This window comes from Chanos chanos, chromosome 9, assembly GCF_902362185.1.
Source record: "Chanos chanos chromosome 9, fChaCha1.1, whole genome shotgun sequence".
In the NCBI taxonomy this organism is placed as follows: domain Eukaryota; kingdom Metazoa; phylum Chordata; class Actinopteri; order Gonorynchiformes; family Chanidae; genus Chanos; species Chanos chanos.
Genome location: NC_044503.1, coordinates 20602716 through 20611635, shown reverse-complemented (window position 1 = coordinate 20611635; position 8920 = coordinate 20602716). Strand labels below are relative to the sequence as shown.

The following is an 8920-nucleotide window of genomic DNA, read 5'->3' as shown; positions in this document are numbered from 1 at the left end:
CTTTCACAGCACGGAACAAATGGTTCACACAGAGACAGAGTGCGTGTATGTATGTGTGTGTGCATGAGAGAGTGTATGTATGAGTGAGTGAGAGAGGGGTTAGGGAGGGAAAGAAAGAGAGTGTATATGTGAAAGGCAGGGGGAGTACGTGCGTGAGAGAGTGTGTGAGTGTGTGTGTGAGAGAGAGAGAGGGAGGAGGAGAGAGAGAGAGAGAGACAGACATACAGACAGAGAAGGGGAAAGAGAGAGACAGAGAGAGAGAGACAGTGATTGTGCATGTATGTGTATGTGTGTGAGAGAGAGAGTGAGAGAGTGTGTCTGCATGTGTGTGAGAGAGAAAGAAGACTTCCAATATTTTTATATTTAATAATATTTTATTTGTGCTTTTCTCTCTGATATGTGCATGTTTACATTATGTTTGTAACAAAATAAAAACAAATCAAGAGGAATTTAAAACTAAATGATAAAAAAAATGTCTACAAAACTTTGTTAATTAATTGACAACTGTTTATTATTACAGTCACAGATTTCTGATGCATAAATAAAACTCTGTACTTTATACACACACATTTGTGTTTGTCTGTAGGTGTGTGTGAGTCTATATGAATATTTAATTAATAATTAAAATAAAATTATAATAAATTATAATAAAGATGTATAAGATGTATAAGTATGTATAAGTATAAGTATAAGTATAAAATTATATTAAAGTATAAGATGTTTGTGTGTGTGTGTTTGCTTATTTTATCTGACACAGAGACACTGAGTCATTAACCCCAAACCCTGCATAGAGGGGTTCAGTGAATGTGGAGTGGAATGTGTGTAAGTGTGTGAGTGTGTGTGTGTGTCAGAGGAGACGTTGTAGAAGGACACAGTTCCAGACAACCAGTCCAGATACACTCCTACTCTGTTTGTGTGTAAGGGGGGGGCAGGTATGACAGTGGCCTGATTATTGTGACAGGCAGCATATTTGTCAGTTTGAAAGCACCACAGACTCCAGGACTTTTCATTGTATCCAAACCTACAGTCATCTCTCTCCCTTTTCCTCCCAATTCCTTTATATGTCACTGATATAATAGCAAAACATCCAATCCACTCAGTCTCCCAGTAATAGCGTCCAGTCAGACTCTCTCTACACATGACCTGAAACTCTTCATCAAATCTCTCTGGATGATCAGGATATGACTGATTCACGCACGCCCATGTCACCTTTCTGTTCCCCTCGGACAGAGAGAGTTCTGGGTGTACTGTGTTTGGGTCCAGTGTGAGATCACAGGCATCTACAGAGAAGAAGAGAAATTAGAGGAGAAAACATATCACACACTCTCTACTCCATGTGTTTGTGTGTGTGTGTGTTTTAAGGACAATATTATATTATCATATTAGTGTTATATTATTAAATGTTATATCATATTTATTCTATAATAAATCTCTGGTCAGTTCTGTTGTTTGACCCTTGACCCAGTGTGTTTCTCTCGTTACCTACACCCTTTCCTGACCAGTTTTCCACTTTACCTGCTCTGTTCACTCATTTTCTGTTTTTCTTTTGTTTACAAAAAATTAGATACAAAATTTAAAAATGTAAATATAAAAAGTCATATTTTATCTCATATTAAATTGTTATTTCTCTTTTTTGTTAAGTGGAATACATAAACAAAAGTTGTATTTTTTGAAGAACTTAAAATATCGCTCTCTTTTACATAGGTGAACCAGACTCAGTGTTTGTGTGTGTGTGAGTGTGAGTGTGTGTGTGTGCGTGTGTGCGTGTGTGTGTGTGTATGTGTGTGTGCACTCACATTTTCTTAATCCTGGTTTGACCCTGAATTCTCCTCCATGGTCCACACTACAAAAAACAAACAAAAACAAGTGGATGTGTCTCAAACACACACACACACACACAAACACCACTGCCCCATTTATAAATAAGGGATCCAAAGTCTGGTATAATGACATACAGAACAAGGCAGTACTAGAGTATGAAAATTAAATTAATTGCATTTAGTAAGTGCAACAATGGTTAATTATGAACAGGTAAGAAGTGGAGTTCAGAGAAATATACACAACCTGAACTTTTAAGAAGCTATCCACTAATATAGCACACAGACACGCACACACACACACACACACACACACACACACACACACACACACACACACACACACACATACATTACTGACTTAAGTTGACAGTGTTGATTCATCTGTGTGGAGAGATGCTTCACTCCTGAGTCTCCTGGGTGATTGTAACTCAGATCCAGCTCTCTCAGGTGTGAGGGGTTTGAACTCAGAGCTGAAGCCAGAAAAGAACAGCCTTCCTCTGTCACTAAACAGAAAGACAACCTACAGAGAGAGAGAGAGAGAGAGAGAGAGAGAGAGAGAGAATATCAACTCGTCATTTGGTTTGTGTAGTGTGAACCATTGTAAAGGATCCTCTCTGTTTTACCATAGATGTTGACTTTGCTATCAGTTCCTGACTAACACTGACCTCAGTATCTCCAGTTTACAGTGTGGATTCTTCAGTCCAACACAGAGCAACTTCACTCCTGAATCCCGAAGGTCATTGTTACTCAGGTCCAGTTCTCTCAGGGAACAGTTTACTAACTGTAGAACTGAGGCTACAGCTTCACAGGACTGCTGAGTGAGTTTACAACCAGCCAGTCTGGAGGGAGAGAGAGGGAGAGAGAGAGAGAGAGAGAGAGAGAGAGACAGAGAGAACATTAGCATTCACTCATTTAAGAATTAAAAATTGTACTGATAGTTTGACAGAAAGGTGTGAAAAACTTTCTTAAATTCCTCAAACACACAGTGTGATTTTATGGGCACGGGACAAGTCCAAGTTATAATTAACTGTAAACTGTAAATTGGAGAGACTAATGAAAATTTAAACAGGAAACTATCCAAAAGGACAATAGCTGGGGCGGACAGTACAGTCACAGCAATGCAGGAGGGTGACCAGCCATGAAGCCACCGCAGCCGCCGGGGCAAGGAGGGTAACAGTGATGAGAAGGATGACAGGGAGGGATGAAAAGGACGTCGGGTGGATGAGCTGGTGATGGGTGGGTGGGGTGCACCTGAGAGGAGGGCAGCCACATTCACACAAGGCACCCATGCTCAGACATATGAGACAGAGACATGTAGCAGATGAGAGAGGAAAAGTAAAAGACTAGTGGGGTACTAGGATTTAGCAAAGAGTAAAGAATAAAGTATGTAGATGCACTGATGCAGCAAAGCTAGTGGGTGTGGAAAGTACAGGAGGAGCAGGGCGAGCAGGGGCAGCAGGGCACGGAGACAAAGTCAGGCCGCTGACTTTGTCTCCACTGTTTTGGTCATGTTTTTGATAAGAGTGACGAGTGAAAGACTGGAGTCAAAGGCTACAAACTTCTTAGCAAACAAAGCAAACAAATGTAAAACTACTTTAAATGATACACATACAAATGGAAGTCCTCACATGGCAAAATTCTTTCAGGTGAAGAAAAATGAATTTGTAACTGATATACACATTAAATCTAAGATGATCTACCCATCTATTCTTGAATAAAACCAGACTGATTGTTCATATGTTTACATTTCACAGGTTACTGACTAACACTGACCTCAGTATCTCCAGTTTACAGTGTGGATTCTTCAGTCCCACACAAAGCAACTTCACTCCTGAATCCTGAAGGTCATTGTTACTCAAGTCCAGTTCTCTCAGAGGACAGTTTACTGACTGTAGAACTGAGGCTACAGCTTCACAGGACTGTTCAGTGAGTTCAGAGATAGAAAGTCTGGAGAGAGAGAGAGAGAGAGACAGACAGACAGAGAATATCAACTCATTATCTGGTTTGTGAAATGTGATCCATTGTAAGGGTTCCACTCTGTTTTACCATAAATGTTGACTTTGCTAAATTATCACAGTAACTAAACTCAAATCTGATATAGTCCTGCCAGTCCTTCTCTCTGGAGGGAAACAAGCGGGCAAGTTCTGCTGTAGATTACAGTACACATTATTAATCCGCTGTAGATTACAGTACACATTATTAACTAAAGTAACTGCACCACTAAACTCTTATACTTACAGAGCCCGTTTGGTGTTTTTCAGTACTGGTAGAAGTCTCTTTAACCCTTCATCTGATCCTCTGTATTTCTTCAGCTCAAACTTTTCTTGAGTCTCCTCTGACATCAGCAGCACAAAGACCAGAGCTGACCACTGTGCCGATGAGAGGTTCTCTGTTGAAAGATGTCCTGAGCCCAAGTAATTTTGAATTTCATCCAGAAGGGAGTCATCCTTCAGTTCATTCAGACAGTAGAGGAGATTGATGCTCCTCTCTGATGAGATGTTCTCATTGAGTCTCTTCTTGATGTAGTCAGCTGTTTTCTCCACACTCTGTGGTCTGATCACTGTTTGTGGCAGTAGTTCTTTCAGTAGTCTCTGATTGGACTCCAGTGAGAGGCCAAGAAGGAAGCGGAGGAAAAGGTCCAGGTGACCATTCTCACTCTCCAAGGCCTTGTCTATAGCAGATTCATAGAAAGCTTCTGTGCTCCTAAACAGCCATTTAAACTTGTTTGCAGCTGTGTTTGGATAAAGTGGATTCATTTTCTTGTTACAATGTACGAGGAACACATAGGCCGCAGCAAGAAATTCTTGAACACTCAGATGCACAAAGCTAAACACCATTGTCTTACTGACTCCCTGCTCTTGACTGAATATCTGTGTGCAAACTCCTGAGTACACTGAACCTTCACTGACATCTATGCCACACTCTCTCAGGTCTTCCTCATAGAATATCAGATTACCCTTCTCCAGCTGAAGGAAGGCCAACTTTCCAAGCTTCACAAGGATGTGTTCAGTCTTGTCTTGTTTTCTCATTTTACTGATGTTTTTAGCCTCACCTTTCTCTTTCATTTGGTTTGTTTGGAAAATCAGAAACTGTGTGTACATCCCAGTCAGAGTTGTAGGGAGTTCTTTACTGGTATCTTTGGCTAGCATTGGCTGAAGCACAGTGGCTGATATCCAACAGAAGACTGGTATCTGACACATAATGTGGAGGCTCTTTGATTTCTTTGTGTGTGAGATAATTTTTTCGGCGATATTCTGGTCCTTGTCATTGTACTTCCTAAAGTATTCTTCCTTTTGTTTATCACTGAATCCTCGTACTTCAGTCACTTGGTGAATGTAGTCTCGAGGGATCTGATGGGCTGCTGCTGGTCTGGAGGTTATCCAGATGAGAGCAGAGGGAAGCAGATTTTTCTTTATTAGGTTTGTTATCAGCACACCTACAGAGGATTTCTGATCAATATTCTTCAATTTCTCTCTTTTATTAAAGTCAAGAGGAAAGCGACACTCATCAAGTCCATCAAAAATGAGCATGACTTTACCATCGCCATCTGGAAGAGACTTCAGTTCAGCAGAATCTTCAAAATGTTCATGAAGCAACTCCATCAAGCTGTAGTTTTTATCTTTCACTGAATTCAGTTCACGAAAAAGAAGTGGGAAAATAAAATCTATATCCTGATTTGTCTTTCCTTCAGCCCAGTCCAGTATGAATTTGTTCACTGAGACAGTTTTGCCCACTCCAGCAATACCCATAGTCAGCACTTTTCTGTTTCTTCGACTGGGATCAGACGGGACTTTGAAAATGTCACTGCATGTGATTGGAGTTTCCTCTGTAGTAAATCTCCTAGTTGATGCCTCAGCCTGCATAATCTCATGTTCATGAATGACTCCTCCAGTCTCATCCTCCACTATGTAGAGATCAGTGTAGATATCATTCAGGAACTTTTTATGGCCTCTTACTGATGTTCCATCCAAAATGTGCTCATATTTCTGTTTTAGACTGGACTTCAGTTTGATTCTTACAGCTTCATAATCTGGTAAAACTGAGTAAAAGGAAATGCAAAATTTCAGATTTCAAAACCAGAATACACTGGCTTGCTAAACATCTTCATTACTGTGTGGTGATGTGATTTCATTTGATTGAGAAATCGACCAGTATAAATACCATACTTTTGTCTTTGACTGTTTTTTTTCAGTGGTGGGAGGAAGGAAGAGACAGTCTCTTAGAAACTTCTGATGACAACTAATGTACTCATCAAATTTTACCACTGTTAAACTATGATTATCATCTTTCTTGGGGGTTATAGGACTTTGATGAGCCTTGTAATAGGAGCAAGTGTACAAAACCATAAATTATTACAACAAGTTAGTGCGTAAAATGTGAAAATAACTGAAATGAAATCCAGCAATCCAGTAAAATGAAGATTTTTCAAAGCAAGATAAATACTGTGAAGTCAGACTACAGAATAAAATGGGACGTTTGACATAGATGAAGAATGTAGTGCTGACATTTGACAGGGAAGTTCATTCACTCTTTGGTGATGTAGAACCAGTATTTAAATGTGTGACCCAAAGACTAAATTGGATTAAACTCCCTGCATCTGCGTCTGAGGAAATCATGTGATTGATCCTGAACAAAAACTGATTTTTGCAATTAAAAGCCAATTCATAGCTGTTAAAATACGATGTCTTTTGTCTAAGTGAAATTAACCAAACCTTCATTCTGAGCTGAGATGTTTGTCTGGAGTGAAGTGGACTCAGCTTGAGTGACTGCACTGTTCTGAATAGGCCCTTCTTCAGATTTCAGTCCCACATTGAGGCAAAAAGATTCTTACAGAAAGGGGAAGAGAGAAAGAGAGAAACTGTGAATCATGTCATCATGATTACCAGACCTTTTTTTTAGTCTCACATATACAATTAAAATATGTTTGTTTCAAATGTGTGAATGTTTAGATAATTCAAATGAACATGATGTAAAAAGCTACTGACTATATATGACATACATAACAAATACACATGAAAAAGAGACGCAGTTTCAATTTCAGCAAACATCCAGTTTTCCTCCAGTTACTCATCTGGGCCCCATTAAGTAAATAAAATTTACACTACATGTATAAATTCAGTTACATGGCATGTGCCCTTAATCAGCCAGTTCAATGTAAGGAGTTGGTTTTAGGTCATTTGTCTGCTGCATGTGATCTAAAACCAAACTGATCAGTCCAGAGGAAATAAGAAGCAAGTAAGCTGCTCTGAGAGCAGGACATGTATCTGTAGACTACCAGCAGGACTGCTCATCCTTTACACTAATTTTGGAATTTTTACCACAATGAGACATCCTCTCCCATTAGCACAATGTTTTGTAACCACACCATGATCTTGCACTGATCCACATTAACTGCAATGAACCCATGTTGTAAGGGAACCATATCGGGACCTGTTAGCTGAGGTGTGCTTGATTTATTCAGAATTTGTTTGTCTGTGACACATATCACTTAAGAGTTCTTTGCTGTGATTAATGATAATTAATTGTGATTATAAATTTGGTCTGTTAAAGGCCTCATAAAAGGTTTGCATTTAATGAGTGGTGTGATGGTTTGTAGATACAGTTTTAGTTAAAAGGAAAGAGAGATGTCTGTGATGGCAAGATTTTCCTGTAACATATTGTCTAGGATCTAAGATAGCACAGGCTGTGTGGTGTGAGATAATCTTGTCAGACCTGACACTGACAATAGTCAATGAGAGTGGAGCAGCTTGAAGGAAAAAACGGAAATCAAAAAATTAAAAAAAAAAAAAAATCAAATACTCTCACTGTGAGCATAAGGTCATGCCTGTGGCAGAATTGTTAAGCATGTGATTCCCTTTCAGAGCCAAAAGTCAAAACTGGGTGCAGCTGATGATCATTCTTACTGGACATTTTTGACTTTTGACCTAATTTATCCAGAGGCACGTCAAGTGAAGTTTTCTATTCAGCAATACATCTTCTTCCATCATATCATGAGGAGATACAATGTTACCATTTGATATTATTACACTCTGACAAAACAGTTACTGAAGGCTGCACTGGTCAAACTGAAGTATCTCAGATGTTTCAGTGAATGCTGTACTGCTGTGTGTTATGTGCTGAAGCCTAGTGTTCCATCTCCATTAATGATACTTGCATATATTTCCACATTGCCCAAAAACTGCTTTATGTATTTGCTTTACTCACAGAAGGTAACACCATAACCTTGACAACCCTAACATAAACATTTGTGTTGTAAATGTCATGTGAGCTGTATTACCTTCCCTGAGTTTACTCTCTAACTTCTCAGTCAGGTTATTCTGCTCCATCCTCCTCAGGATGAGTAGTGTGATCTCCACAGCACCTCTTGGTTTGTATCTCTCCACCATCTTATCCACTGTGTCCTGTACATCAGCATTCTCCAGCTGAGCCTTTGGGATGTGAGAGAAGCCTTCTAGTGCATTCTCTGTAGTCAGGTACCACTGAAACCTCTTCAGTTTATCTTTCTCCAGCTCTTCCAGAGTAAGCAGCAGGATCTGTGGAATAGCTGGCATCTTGAATCACTGGGGAGCATGTGAAGAATGAGATTAGACATTATTTTAACATAGCACTCAACTCAAAGACTACATTTGCAATGCATTTATTTTTGTACAGCTCATCTAGAGTTGTCAGTAGCAACTGAGAAGCGTTCACCATCTTACATCACTGGACATATGAGGGAAAGAAGACATGTGGAAAATAGAGAAAATACACAGAGTGTGATCCTGTCATGATATTACATATGACTCCATTTTAATTGGTCATATATGCTCGTACAACTAAATGGTTTCTACTGGCACTGGTAGGCAACACAGAAACTATGGGATACTTCATTATATCAAACTCTGAGGACCAGGAAGTTGGAGTTCTAACTGTGTGGAAAAACAGATTTGATTCCAATGTTAAGAGATTCCACATCATGCAAAATGAACAAACAAATGGTAAATCTATAGACCTTTCATGGTAAACAGTGAGGAGAAGACTGGGTGCCAAATCTAGGAGTCCAAAAACCCCCTGTAACCTGTGCTGACCCCCCCCCCCCTTATAAAAGGTACACTTATAGA

The 8920-nt window shown here is 39.5% G+C and overlaps 1 pseudogene; it reads right to left on the bottom strand.

The window, feature by feature from the left end:
* Positions 1–739: 739 nt before the first annotated feature.
* On the bottom strand, positions 740–8371 carry LOC115820255 (NACHT, LRR and PYD domains-containing protein 3-like; annotated as a pseudogene).
* Between the last annotated feature and the right edge of the window lie 549 nt (positions 8372–8920).